The following is a 14,910-nucleotide window of genomic DNA, read 5'->3' as shown; positions in this document are numbered from 1 at the left end:
TCCACAGTCAGCGTCATACATTGGCACGCCTATGGTACCCGACTTCACCCAAGAGAACCGGGCCCAGTATACAGAACTCTGCATGTGTCTGGAGACCATGTTGGTGGATGTATTGGATGAACGCCATAAATACGCCATCCTACTGAAGCACTTAAAGGTACCCCGCGCACATAATATAGCGCTCGCCTAAGCGACTTCCACCACCCCATACACAGCAGCGCTGGTAGCATTGGACCAGAGGTATGGGCGCATATGGGATTACGTGATCCAGGAGATCCGACACATCGACCGCTTACCCCCAGCAATAGACAATCGAGCACTGGACGACCTGTCCATCAGAGTGCAGTCCCTGGTAGGGATGTTGGGAGCGCAGAGAGAGAAGGGGAGGCATGAACTTTACGCCAACTCAAATGTGGAAAGGATCTTGGAGAAGCTGCCGCCCGCTCGACAGGAGCGTTTCAGGCGGCAGAGAGACCACCGAGACCCGAATGGCCCCGAACCGAACCTCCTCGATCTAGCAGACTTCCTGGCGAGAGAAGTCGGCAGCCTACGGCTAGATACATTCGGACGGAGCACCCCTGGCTCCAGAGAAGGAACCAGACGACTAAATGATGGAAGAAGATCGGTGACTGTGATGCACCAATCGGAGTCAGTACCGAGCAGCAGGAGCCACAGTACCCCCTCCAGAACGGAGAAGTGGAAGATAGTGTGCCCCTACTGTGAGAAAGAACACTGGCTAGCGCAATGTGACTCCTTCCCCAAGCTGAACGCGGAGGAAGCAAGTCAATGGATAAAGTCCAACAAGCGCTGTTTTCGCTGTGCGCGCTCACACATGGCAGCCGAATGCCGCTTAAAGAAAAGGTGCACCAAGTGCGATGGAGCCCATCTGGACATACTTCACGACAGTAACAGACGGCGCCCTTCACCCGCACCATCCAGCAGCAAAGCGAGCGTCATGTACATCGATCCCGCCAGCAGCAGTGGAGCCCGAGTACTCCTAAAAGTAGTGCGTGTGACACTAAGCTACCAGAATAAAGTCCTGGACACTTACGCCGTCCTCGATGACGGGTCAGAGAAGACCCTTCTGCTCGCCTCCGCTGCGGCCCAGCTAGGGCTGCGGGGAAGCGAAACCCAAATGACAATTCGGACAATAAGACGAGATTTGAAGACGATAAAGGGCGAGAATGTCTCATTCTCTATCGCAGCAAGCGGCCAGCCTGAGCGACGGTACCAGATTACAGACGCTTTCACCAGCCAAGAAATAGGACTGTCGCGGTACACATACCCCGTCGCCAAGCTGATGGAGAAATATGCACATCTGCGCAAGTTACCGATCCCGCTCATAGACAATGCTATGCCGACCCTGTTGATAGGCTCCGACCATGCAGACCTCATTGTCCCGATAGACCGGGTTCATACCGGACCCCGAGGCTGTCCTGCAGCAGTCGAGACCCGTTTGGGATGGACTCTCCAAGGCCCGCTCGCCACATCTCTCAACCGAAGTACAGCCACTAGATGTCTCCACTCCCGAGTCACAGAGGGAGAAACCGCACTCCTGCAACACGTAGAGCGGTTATGGACCTTGGAACAAATGCCCTTTAAGAACGGAAAGAAAGACATTCGCTCTAAAGATGACATTTACGCCATTCACCTCCTCGAGACAGGGACCAAGAGAGTCCCGGTCAACGGCGTGTTGAGATACGCCACGCCACTCCTGCGGCGAGAAGGAATGCCTACTTTCCACGCCAAGACAGACGCCACAGAACGGTACCTGCTGAACACGGAGCGGCGCTTAGCCAAGAACCCCGCCCAAGAGAGTGTATACCGCGCTGAGATTGAGAAGCTCATCACAGCGGGACACGTCACAAAGATGGACATTAAAGAGGCTGACCAGACCACTGAATCGTGGTACGTGCCTCACCACAAGGTCCATCACAACGGTAAAGACCGCATAGTATTTAACTGCAGCTACCAGATCGGATCCCAAAATCTGAATAAAGAGTTACTGCCCGGTCCCACACTCGGCCCCTCCCTACTCGGCGTTCTACTCCGCTTCCGCCAGGAAAAGGTGGCCATCAGCGGGGACATTAAAGGAATGTTCCTGCAGGTGAGATTAGTAGAGGAGGACAAGCCCCTGTTACGGTTCCTATGGAGAGAGAAGCCAGGAGATGAGCACCCAGCCATCTACCAATGGGAAGTCCTCCCCTTCGGAACGACGTGCAGCCCCTGCTGTGCTACATTTGCACTACAGAAACATGTAGCAGAGGACCCAGCAGCGGACGAAGAGGTCCGACACAGCGTAAAGAACAGCTTCTACGTAGACAACTGTCTACAAAGCCTTTCAACCCAGGAAGAAGCCGAGGCTCTCCTGATTAAACTCTGCGCCTCATTGATCAAAGGCGGCTTTGATCTCAGGCAGTGGGCCAGCAGCGATCCACAAGTACTGCGCAGCCTCTCCTCCGAGGACAAGGCAGCCAGCAGCGAGACCTGGATGGCTACAATCCCGGGAGAAGCCCAGGAGATGACCCTGGGATTGGTGTGGCGATTCAAAACAGATTCGCTTCACTACAGACACAAGCCCCTGACTACGGAGCAGGGAAGGCCGGCGGCGGCGCCGACCACCAGACGGAGTGTGTACACAACACTCGCCCGACAATATGACCCGCTAGGATGTATTCTACCGTACACCACCAGGGCAAAAATGATTGTACGAGCATTGTGGGACAAGGACCAGGGCTGGGACGACCCCATTCCCGCACACCTTGCATCCACCTGGAGAGAGTGGGAGATGGAGCTCCACTCACTCCCAGGCGTTAATATGCGCCGAAGCTACTTCCCACCCACGGTGAGGCCAGAGACATGTAAAATGGACTTACACGTCTTCAGTGACGCCTCAGAGGTCGCATACGGATCAGTAGCCTACTTGCGGGCCCAAGAAGAGGGGGGAGAGATCTACACAGCATTTGTCCTCGCCCGCTCGAGAATAGCCCCACGCAAGCAACAATCTATCCCACGTCTAGAGCTCTGCGCAGCCCTAGCCGGAGCGCACCTAGCCACGCTCATCCAACGTGAGCTCACCATACCGGTGTCTAGAACAATCCTGTGGTCAGATTCCACGACAGTACTCGCCTGGATCAAATCGGACTCATGCAAGTACAAAGTCTTCGTGGGAGTCAGAGTCACCGAGATTCAAGACTTAACCGAAGAGTTAACCGGAGAAACAGAGTGGCGCTACGTTGATACAAAACAGAACCCAGCTGACGTCATCACCCGGGGAATGTCCCTAGATGACCTCACCCGTCGCAATGTCTACAGTGACGGCCCAGCATTCCTAAAGCTCCCGGAAGGAGAGTGGCCCACGCCTATCCCGAGGGAAGCCAGTCAGGAGGAGGCTGAGAATAAGAAGCCTGTGTTCTGTGGATTGAGCACTGTTATCTCCGCAGACCCCAACATAGATGATTGCACTACCATAGAGAGTGCACAACAAAGGACATTCCGACTGCACTACCTACCGTCTCTACAGACCCGCCAGAAGTGGGTAAAGGAGAGAGACAATTTGACAGAAGGAACAGTCGTCATGATTATTGATCAATCACTGCCCAGAGCTATGTGGCCGGCCGGCCGCGTAAGCAAAGTGATCACCGGTGCCGACGGCAAGGTCCGAGCAGCTGAAGTGCTTGTCCAGGGTCGCACTTACACCCGTCCCGTGGCGAGGCTCATAGAACTGCCCCGACTCCCAGACACAATCGATGATGACCATGACCCCATAACCCTATGACTTTGTGAAGTTGACTGACCCCTACAGCAAACCCCTATGTGTAAATAGACAACGCGATTAATCTGTCTCTGCTTAACTGATTAGGTCTGGGACCAATCAGGGGGTGGCTGTTGTGAAGGGCCAGATTAAACCGAATATATATATTTATTTGTATATATATATTTAATTGTATTTGTATATTCTCTAATATTCCTTGATATCCCTTGTATATTCCTTGTACAATATGCATTGAATATCCATTCTAGCCTACTGAACATCCCATAATAGTCTCCATTCTACTATTGGTCGAGACCTTGGTGCCAGGCTGCCATACCCCCCAGACCCAGTTCAAACGTACCGCTCAACATGTACGAACAAGTCCTAGTTCCGCGTAGGAATCTGGCTACCGCACCACTAACGGTACTATTTGTTCATAGTGCGTATATATACTGCGCTACTAAAGTAGGATTTCCTTTTCAGTCCAGTTTCTTACCCTCCAATAGAGTGACAGACGTAAAGCCTCCCCGCGACGCCACGTGTGGGAGTAAGGCCAAGTTCGGCCTACCATCGGTATTGAGACATCGTGTATATTAATATTTGAATAGTCATATTTGGCACTATATCGTCGAGTTGGACGTAGTCTATTAAGCTAATAATAGTCTGTTAATATATAGTGCTTCGTGCGGTGAGAATACTACCGTAGTCAGTACCCCATCGTTTCGGGCAGAGAACTGGCTGCTTATCCAGGATGGTCGACCCCATGTGAGATTGCATCTGAGGAGCCCCAGAGCCGACGAGCGAGTGGACCTGTATACCGGATTATTCTACCGACGACAGCCCGCCTTCCCAGGCACGGATTATGCTTTGTATACAGTGATTATTCCATGGATAAAGACCCCCGACACTGCCGTGTGTTGGAACCCCCCCCCCTGGAGAGGACGCAAGGTGAGGAGACGCTCTGCAAGACGAGGTCGCTTCACGTCTCTCCCCCGTGGACCGGAGAGAGCCGGCTCACAGAGAGTCCACCTGCTTTCATCTGTGGTCCAAGGATCGCTGGCGCACCGAGCTGCACAACTGTGGGTTCACCCAGGATACCCTTGGCCGGACGAGGCAGCCAGACTCTACCCCCCCCCCCCCTCCTACTCCTGTTGTCTTACAAGCGACCGGATTAACCCCCCTAGTGTATCCAGTCTTATAATCATTAAAGTATCATTGCTGTTATTCCTTAACTATTCCAGGTCGTATATTTACCGCCTGCGCCACCAGAGATTGGACATTCTCTATTGATATACCAACGAATACTCTTTGCCATAAAAGTGCATACTATTTCAATTCATAAATGTAATTAAGTGATTAAGTGCTTGCTCTACACACCATTGCTGTGTAGTAATAAACGCATACTTCGACTTCGTACATTTGTGTTGGATCCGTTTCATCTACGTGAGAGTGTTTATCATAATATATTTATGCCGAGTACTGGGTGGCCGAATATAAAGTACAAAGGTAGTGGTAGTAAGTATCATATCTAGTAATACAGTCAGGGAATTGTACCCCTCAGTTACAGTACCCATTCTGCAATCTGTTAATAAACTTTTCAATCAATCAATCAATCAATCACTGATTTTCTTACCTCAGGTCCCAATTGACAGGACTGGTGTGTTGTCACTTGGGGATGGACATTTTAAGGTGTCCCTTTACCGGTTGAGGGTTTTGGTACAGGGGGTTAAGAAGGACCTCAACAAAGAAGATGATGATGGGGGGGAATCGGTATAGTTTTGTTGTTTTGGTGATTTTGTTCACATGGGTGTTTTACTCTTTTTTTTTTTATGAGCAGTAATTTTAGAGTGGCCACGTTGAATTTGAATGGGGCAAGGGACATAAAGAAAATAGCTCTGTTATATGAAATGATCAAAGTGAAAAGCATTGATGTTATGTTGGTGCAGGAAACGCATAGTGATATGTCAAATGAAACAGACTGGAATACAGAATGGAAGGGTGAGGTGTTTTTAAACTCCCTGACCTCAGTGAGTGGGGGGATTGGCATTTTATTTTCAAAACGTTTTGTACCTTTGTCTTATGATATACAGTCGAAAGTGGAGGGGAGACTGATGGTAGTAACAGCCAAGTTTGAAAGGCATACTATGGTTTTTATTAATATTTATGCGCCCGTGGTTGGTTCAGAGAGAGCTTTGTTTTTAAATGAGCTCAATGACACTCTGAGGAGTTGTAATTCTGATGATTTTTTATTTCTGGGTGGTGATTTTAATTGCACTCAGAATAATTTTTTAGACAGAAATCACATTGAACCTCAGAGAATCGCAGAGGATTTTAAATCAAATAGTAGAGACGCATGATCTTGTAGACATTTGGAGAAGGTTAAATGACAACAAGAGACAATATACTTGGACTCATGTTAGAGAAAATGTTATTTCCCTAGCTAGGTTGGATAGGTTTTATTGTTTTAAACATCATTGTTGAGTTGTTAAGGTGTGTAAAATTATGCCTGTGGGTTTTACTGATCATTCGTTGGTTTTAAGTGATGTTTTTATTTCAAGGGTAAAACCAAAGAGTGCATATTGGCATTTTAACTCCACATTACTGTGTGATGTTAATTTTAAGGAGACCTTTATTTTTCGTTGGAAAATGTTTAGGGGTGAAAAAGAGGATTTTATGTCCCTGAGGCAGTGGTGGGACTGTGGGAAAGTTCAAATTAAACAGTTGTGTCAGCAATACACTCTTAATGTCACACGGGGCATTACAAGGTCAATGAGGGATCTAGAGGCTGAGATTGAGGGCCTTCAGAATATGTTTGAGTCCACACTGAGTCGAGGATATTTTGAGGTTCTAAAATCCAAGAAAAATATGCTTAAGGATCTGCTAGGCATACAGGCACAGGGAGCATTGGTTCGGTCGAGGTTCCAAAGTGCTAATTTGATGGATGCACCTTCCAGTTTCTTTTTTGGTATGGAAAAGAAGAATGGGCATAGACGTTTTCTGCACACTCTGCGAACGGCTGAAGGAAGAGAGCTAATAGAGGACGGAGAGATTCGTCAGGAAGCTGTGAGTTTTTATTCACGGTTGTATAAGAGTGAATATAAGGAGAATGAACCGCTGTTTGATTATTTTTGTGAGGGTCTTCCGAAGATCTCTGAGGAAGAGAATACCGGTCTTGGGGACCCTCTGGGTCTGAACGAACTGTACACTGCACTGCAGGGAATGGAGGGGGGGAAAGCCCCTGGCATTGATGGACTGACCATTGAGTTTTACAAAGCTTTCTGGGAGGAGATGGGTGAAGATCTGCTGGAGGTGCTCAATGAGTTTTGAGGAAATGTCCTTTCCTTTGAGCTGCAGGAGAGCGGTGATAACTTTGTTACCCAAGAAAGGAGATCTGCAAGACATTAAGAACTGGCGGCCTGTTGCGATTCTCTGTTCGGATTACAAGCTCCTGTCGAAAGCCCTGGCCAACAGACTCAGGGAGGTGATTGGGGAAATCGTACATAAAGATCAAACCTACTGTGTGCCTGGCAGATCCATTACAGACAATGTGTCTCTAGTTAGGGATGTTTTGGATGTCTCTAGTTCTTTGGGCTTAGATGTTGGGTTTATTTCACTGGACCAAGAAAAAGCTTTTGACAGGGTTGAGCACCTCTATCTTTGGAAGATTTTGGAGCGTTTTGGTCTCAGCCCAGGTCTTATAGCGATGATCAAAGTTTTGTACCGGGACATTGAGAGTGTATTGAAGATCAATGGGGGTTTGAGTGCTCCGTTCAATGTAGAACGTGGGGTTAGGCAAGGGTGTCCATTGTCAGGAATGTTGTACGCTATTTCAATTGAACCTCTACTGTATAGGATACGGGCTGGAATCTCCGGTCTGGTTTTACCAGGTTTGAAAAATGCGCAGATATTATCTGCATATGCTGATGATGTTTTAATCCTGGTCACACACCAAAAAGATGTTAATGTTCTAGGGGAATGTGTTAGTGATTTTAGTTTTTTAACAATGGCAAGGGTAAATTGGGGAAAGAGCGAGGCATTAGCAGTGGGGAAGTGGTCTGGTGGTTTACCAGTCTTGTCAGGGGGATTATAATGGAAAAGAGGGGGTATCAAGTATCTGGGAATTTTTTTAGGTGATGAGGTAACAGTAAAAAAGAATTGGGAAGGGCTAATAGAAAAGATGAAAGGAAGAGTAGATAAATGGAAGTGGTTGTTACCAAAGATGTCCTTCAGAGGAAGGGTGTTGATAATAAACAACCTGGTAGCCTCTGCACTATGGCATCGTTTGGCTTGTATGGAGCCACCTAGTGGATTATTAAAAAGCGTGCAAGCCATTTTAGTGGATTTTTTTTGGGACAAGTTACACTGGGTACCTCAAGCTGTTCTGTTTTTGCCTAAGGATGAGGGGGGGCAAGGGTTAATACACTTAGAGAGTAGGATGGCAACTTTCCATCTTCAGTTTGTACAAAAGTACCTCACTTATGCAGGCAATATTCTAGTGTGGAGGAATGTTGCAAGTGTGATTTTAAGGAGGGCAAATGGGTTCGGTGTTGATGCTGGTTTGTTTTTAATGGATGGTCATTTGTTAAGTTTGTCAGAATTGTCTCCATTTTACAAAGGGGTTTTTAAAGCATGGAATTTATTTAAAAGAAAAGTGTCTGAACCTGCTCTTTCATTGTATTGGTTGTTGGGAGAACCTCTTGTCGGAGGGGCAAGATTGGATGTTACGGGCAGTTCGACACCAGGACTCAGACATATACTGTGCAAAAACGGAATACTCACGCTGGGGAAAATTGTGGATATAGCTGGGCCAAGGTTAGAGGACATGCTGTGGCTAAACTGCTGGGTCTGAATTCAGTTCGAAAAATGGATTATTTTTTAAAACGGTGGGAAGATTTCGAACTTTTGAGGATGTACTGTGCGGGGGAGGAGATCCCAGATGAAGAGGACCCTTTTCCAGAGGTGGAACTTTATACTGATGTTAATGGTTGTTCTGGGCGCCTTTTGGACGAAACAGGTTCGAAAGGACTGGATTTATATACTGTCGGTGGTAAAGTTATTTACAACTGTTGTGTCAAAGCTCTCAACGCGGGCAAGCTAAATGGGAGAGAGGACTCTGTGTGGAGAAAACATTTTGATGTGGACTGTGTTTTAAGTCCAGGATGGAGAGCTTTGTACAAACTCCCATCAAAAAAAAGGACTGGGGATTTACAGTGGAGGATTCTCCATGGTGCTGTTGCTGTAAATGCTTTTATTTAGGTTATGAATCCTAATGTTTCAAATGAATGTCCTTTCTGTGGTTGTGTGGAAAATATTTTCCATTGTTTTTTAGAGTGTGGGAGGCTTGAGTTTTTATTTGATACATTAAGAATCCTGTTTTTGTCTTAAAGGGGAACTCCACTTTTTTTGGAAATTAGCTTATTTAACATCTTCCCTGGAGTTAGACAAGAAGATGCATACCTTTTTTGTCTCTGTGCGTGCATTTTAGCTTTGGGAATAGACGCTCCGTTAGCATAGCTTAGCTTCATCACTGGAAGTGAGGCAGGACAGTAGCCTTACAGTGCCTTACAGTGTATTGCAAGGTCTGACATTGACCAAACTTGATATGCATGACCTTGGTGGGCTCTAGGTCAACTCCTGAAAAGGGGGTCAATGTCAGACTTTGCAATCAAAAGTTAGGGGGCTAATAACCCTTGCCATAATTTCAGTGCGCCCCCTAACTTTTGATTGCAAGGTCTGCCATTGACCCCCTTTTCAGGAGTTGACCTAGAGCCCACCAAGGTCATGCATATCAAGTTTGGTCAATGTCAGACCTTGCAATACACTGTAAGGCACTGTAAGGCTACTGTCCTGCCTCACTTCCAGTGATGAAGCTAAGCTATGCTAACGGAGCGTCTATTCCCAAAGCTAAAATGGACGCACAGAGACAAAAAAGGTATGCATCTTCTTGTCTAACTCCAGGGAAGATGTTAAATAAGCTAATTTCCAAAAAAAGTGGAGTTCCCCTTTAACGTGAGTGGTCCAAGGCTGTTTTTATATTTGGAGCTCGGTACAGAAGAAAGAGAGAGAGTTATGATCAGGGCTGAAGTTTAATAAAAGATTTGTGACTGTTTAGACTGCATTACTCTCTGTCACAGTGATCTCTTGGTTGTTCCCCACTTAGGTTATCTAACTATCGCACCGCCGCAACTAGAAACACTGGCCTGGCCTGCTTCTAAGTTCAGTGGCCTGACTGCAAAAAAATAAAAATATTCAAAAAAATTATTGAATAATTTTTTAAGTACCACCAGCAGTACCACCAAGTACCACTAGTGGTACGCGTACCACAGTTTGAGAACCACTGCAGTACTGAATTCTGCCATCCGGACACATGCAATTTGAAATATGATTATAGAATGAATATCAGGCCTAAAATTGTTATGCGATTAAAATGTGATTAATTAGATTAATTAATTACAAATCCTGTAATTAATTAGATACATTTTTTTAATTGCCTGACAGCACTAATATATATATAACTTTGATTGTAAATGTCTAGTTGTCCCTGTTTATGCTTGAACCTCTATGTTCTCTTAGTTATTTGAGTTAAATCTCTTTTCTTCCTCCCTCTTTTATCCAACACAGATATCTTCCCTGGTCTTCCCTCCACTAACAAACAGAAGAACATCGACAGACCAAGGCAATGGTTTGACCAGTTTGGGACAAACATTACTACAGAGAGGAATCTCATACCATATTGCTGTGTAACCTACGGCTGTGACCAGTGTGGAAAGTGCTTCACTGATTTAAAGCGACACCAGCGTGTTCATACAGGAGAAAAACCCTACCACTGTGACCAGTGTGGAAAGTGCTTCAATCAGTCATCTAATTTACTGCAACACCAGCGTGTTCATACAGGAGAGAAACCCTACCACTGTGACCAGTGTGGAAAGTGCTTCAATCAGTCATCTAATTTACTGCAACACCAGCGTGTTCATACAGGAGAAAAACCCTACCACTGTGACCAGTGTGAAAAGTGTTTTAGAACAATATCTGTTTTAAGGCGACACCAGCGTACTCATACAGGAGAAGAAACATAAAGCAGGGTTCCCAAGCATCCTAGAAAACAATTGACCAATTTTCCAGTCATGGAAAACATGGAAAAGGAAGAATATCCTGGACGATCTTGAGTTGTTCTGGAAAATGATTTCAATATTCTCCTATTTTTCCTTCTGTCTATCAGAGCTCCCCAAAACAGATAACATTGTCATCTGAAGGGGTTATATTATGTTCAGGATCATATTTACGTTCAAATGGTAGTTAATGGAGGTGAGTATTTTGAATAGGCTGCTCTCTGCTATGTTGTAGAAAAGCTGTGAACAGACCCCCAAGTCACCTCACATGGTAGCACTTGCAGGTTTAATAACAATACAACTTAAATGGCCGAAACTCAGAATAATGTAAGTTACAGTGTTGGGACTAGCGCGTTACACGTTACAGTAACGCCATTACTTTTGGTAGTAACTAGTACTCTAACACATAACTTTTTAAATTCAGTAACTCAATTACCGTTACTAAATGGTTCGTTACTGCGTTATTTTTATGTATTGTTAAAATGTTACCTTTTCCTGTAATTAATCTGAACCGTAGTAGAGTACAGGGGAGCGTTCTCCTAGCCCTCCAGGGCCGAAGTGCCGGTCATGTAATGTGCTTTTTACAGCTAGCCGGACTTCGGGGTAATTCCCTCTGTAAGGTGGTGACAGTAAACCAGGAAACCGTTCTCGAGGACTGGGCATTTATTTCCATTTGCAGGGTTGACAACAGCTCTCTATTCTTAATGTTATTGACTAACGTTACACACAAATTAAATGCTACCTTTCTCTACCGTTCCCGCATACACTCTGACTATTCGCTGCTTGCGTAGACCACCTATATATCCCACAACGCATCAGCAGGCAACACCCTAATCTTACAACACTACCCCACTCTATACAATGGGGTAATTTAAATTTGTATGACCACATTGCTTAGCAGAGTTCAGTGATGTGAATGCAAATGAATAGAAACTGTCAAGGGCATTAATGGGAGCTATTTAAATAATGTTGTTTTTGTTTTTTAAGTAACTAAAAACTAGGGATGCCCCGATCGATCGGCCAGCGATCGGTATAAATATGAGATCGGTGAATTCCGATAATGCTTTATTTTCGCCGATCGTGAAAACCGATCGAAGACGCGCGGAAAACATGATCCAATTCTCAGCGGAGTTCTCACTCGCTGACTTCTCTCTCAGGCACACAGCTGCTGCTGCTGCAGCGCACTGCCCCTCCCCCTCCCAGACTCATGTCAACAAGCTCCGCCAATAGTATGCATGAGCAGCTCCGTTAGCTAGGTAGCTAACGTTATCTCACGTTAGCTCACTGTTTAAACGAATTGACCCAGTAAACTAAATAGTTCACTTTAGTTTATTACATGATGCATTGTCTAACGGTATCTAGCTGGCTAGCTACTGATAGCTCCTGATATCAACAAGCTCTGCCAATAGTCTGCATGAGCAGCTCCGTTAGCTAGGTAGCTAACGTTAGCTCACTGTTTAAACTAAATTACCCAGTAAACTAAATTGTTCACTTTAGTTTAATACATGATGCATTGTCTAACTATCTAGCCGGCTAGCAGTAGCTACAGATGGCTCCTGATATCAATGTCTTATAACATAATTGACATTATTCGTTTTTGCAGCTGTTGGCTAATTAGCTATCATGCTTCATAACAACACTGCGAACATCTTATACGTTTCAGACCCTGTTAGTCAGAGTATACACACAGACAGTGGAGCTGTTTGCAGATAGCGAGCATTTTGACTTGTTGCGTGGTGGCGATGTCTCGCAGATAATACAACTACAAGTATAATTATATAATATATATTTTTTATTAATAAAAAAATATATATATATTAAAAAAAAATTATATTTATAAAACCAAAAACGAGTAGTATCGGCAGTGTATCGGCCGATATGGCTCACAAACTATCGGTGATCGGTATCGGTGGCAAAAAGCGTGATCGGGGCATCCCTACTAAACTGTTACTTTTCACAGTAACACATTACTTTTTGGTGTAAGTAATCAGTAAAGTAACTGAGTTTTTGAAATTAAGTAACTAGTAATGGTAACTAGTTACTATTTTTCAGTATCTACCACAACACTGAAGTTACATTATCCTTCAAATGTAAATATTAGTCACTGCTGGCTGGTAACTGGTAGTTTTTATTTGGTTTATAGATTTTGCTTTCTTCCCAACTTGTTTTAAACAGTTGAATAATGTTAGATTGTTCAGCATGTTTTTTTAAGTTGCTAATGTTGACGTGCTTGCTAGCTTGTTTGGCCTGCAAAGGTTTAAGGTTTGTGATTTGACTGTGGCCAGGGCCCTGTTCCTCGTACCTGGCTAACTGAGTTAGCCGGATAATTTTCAGGATAACTTGACTTAAGCCAGATCTTTCGGTCCCCCGACGCACGATTCCTGAAATAATTCTCAGTCTAGATCCCATTATACCATTCTGAATTATGTTTTTGTGCTTTGTTTTTCTAGAGGGGGCTTTTGAAATGTAAAATAATAGACCTAAAATTCTGACAATAAATCATATTCAGCCTATTGATTTACTTTGTCCTAAATAATGCACGTCATAGTTATACGGATACGGCGCTCGCGAACACGACACACACTGTTTATTTTAATAACGTAACATTGCAAATGTGAATCCCGCTGGGATATTTTTAATGAATGAAACCTATCGGGCGTTTGGCTCTGATTCGTTTCATATTCTCTGCGGTTTATGTATTTGCTTAACGGAGCGCCCGGATTGTGTTTCATTCAAGCATAAATTGAAGCGTCTTTATCTGTGGATTGTGGATATGAATTACGAGGAATCTGAATCTGTGGATTGTTGAATTGTATCACTGTCACTCACACATTGTGATATTGTAACTGGGTATAAAATATATGAGGAGATGCGCTGTTTGACGGATTTGATGACGTGACTTGATAGATTGAATGAGCTTTTGATGTTTTGATGAATGAATTTGAGAAAATGCATTTATCTTTTCAAGCACTGCTATCTGATGATGAACATGAGGTGTCACTGGTATAAACCAAAGGTTAATCAATTCAATGCATGTATGGATGATGTCCGAAACAGATTAAAACCTGATTAATAGTGAAACTGTATAGCCTCCCTCCAAGCCTCTCTGACAGTTATTTCGGGGGTCGCGCCTTGAAAACTTTGGGAACCTGTATTTATATATAAAGTACATGATACCTAAGCCGAGCACATACAGTACAGATATCCTCGTAATATAATTTGCATCAATTAGATACTCTTTGGGCTTGTTTTTATCTACTTATTCTGAAAGAGTTGAACTCATTTGATTATTCATTCCATTAAGCCTACTGCCAGCAGGCACATTTAAAGAAATATAATCTGATTGATTGGGGTAATGAGGGATTTACAATTAGCCTATAGATTATGCATTTAACTTGTCGGCGAGGCTATTGAGCCGTACTGTATTGTACCCATTCTGCAATCTGTTAATAAAGTTTTCAATCAATCAATGCCGTTAGAAAATCAGGATTTCTGCGATCGACACCTGCTGTCTTTTCAGGAGAGGCGGCTGCGCGCAATTATCCAGAGTATCAAGTCTGGTTCAAATTAACGAGACTGAATCAGCGTTCGAGGAACAGGGAAAGCCTGGATTCAAACATCGGGTTAATTGAATCTGGATAATGGGACTTTTGATCTACTTAGTTGAACCAGGTACGGGGAATAGGGCCCAGGAGCAATGGTTTTAAATGTGTGTTGGGCATCGTTGAGAGTTGGATAGTAATGAATGGGAAGCCGAGGTTAAAACAATGAATGGGAACCCAACTATAGGAGTCGAACACTGACTAACTACTTTTTATTTTACTTTGCTAGCATTGTCTCTTCAAACGCAATGCTGCATTGTAACAATCAAAACATACTTGTTCATACTTCACTGTTCATACTTTTTGCACATAACTGCCCAATTGCACAACCCTGCTAAATATCCCATCCCACTATTGTTATTTTATTAGAATTAGTGTATATACTTGACCACAGTGTACAGCCCTGGCCTATTTTTACTTACATTTTTTACTTGTAATTATACTC

General features: G+C 44.4%; 1 long non-coding RNA gene across 1 annotated transcript in view; it reads left to right on the top strand.

The window, feature by feature from the left end:
- Window positions 1-14,039, top strand: part of LOC311234334 — a 54,679-nt gene extending 40,640 nt beyond the window's left edge. Inside the window, exon 4 of the long non-coding RNA XR_014620092.1 lies at window positions 10,376-14,039. This is a non-coding gene — a long non-coding RNA (uncharacterized lncRNA). The remainder of the gene's footprint in view (window positions 1-10,375) is intronic.
- Window positions 14,040-14,910: the final 871 nt, after the last annotated feature.

This window comes from Notolepis coatsorum (assembly GCF_963971535.1).
Source record: "Notolepis coatsorum genome assembly, chromosome: 1".
In the NCBI taxonomy this organism is placed as follows: domain Eukaryota; kingdom Metazoa; phylum Chordata; class Actinopteri; order Aulopiformes; family Paralepididae; genus Notolepis; species Notolepis coatsorum.
Note: the sequence above shows the minus strand (reverse complement) of the source record. Positions and strands in the feature narration are given on the sequence as shown.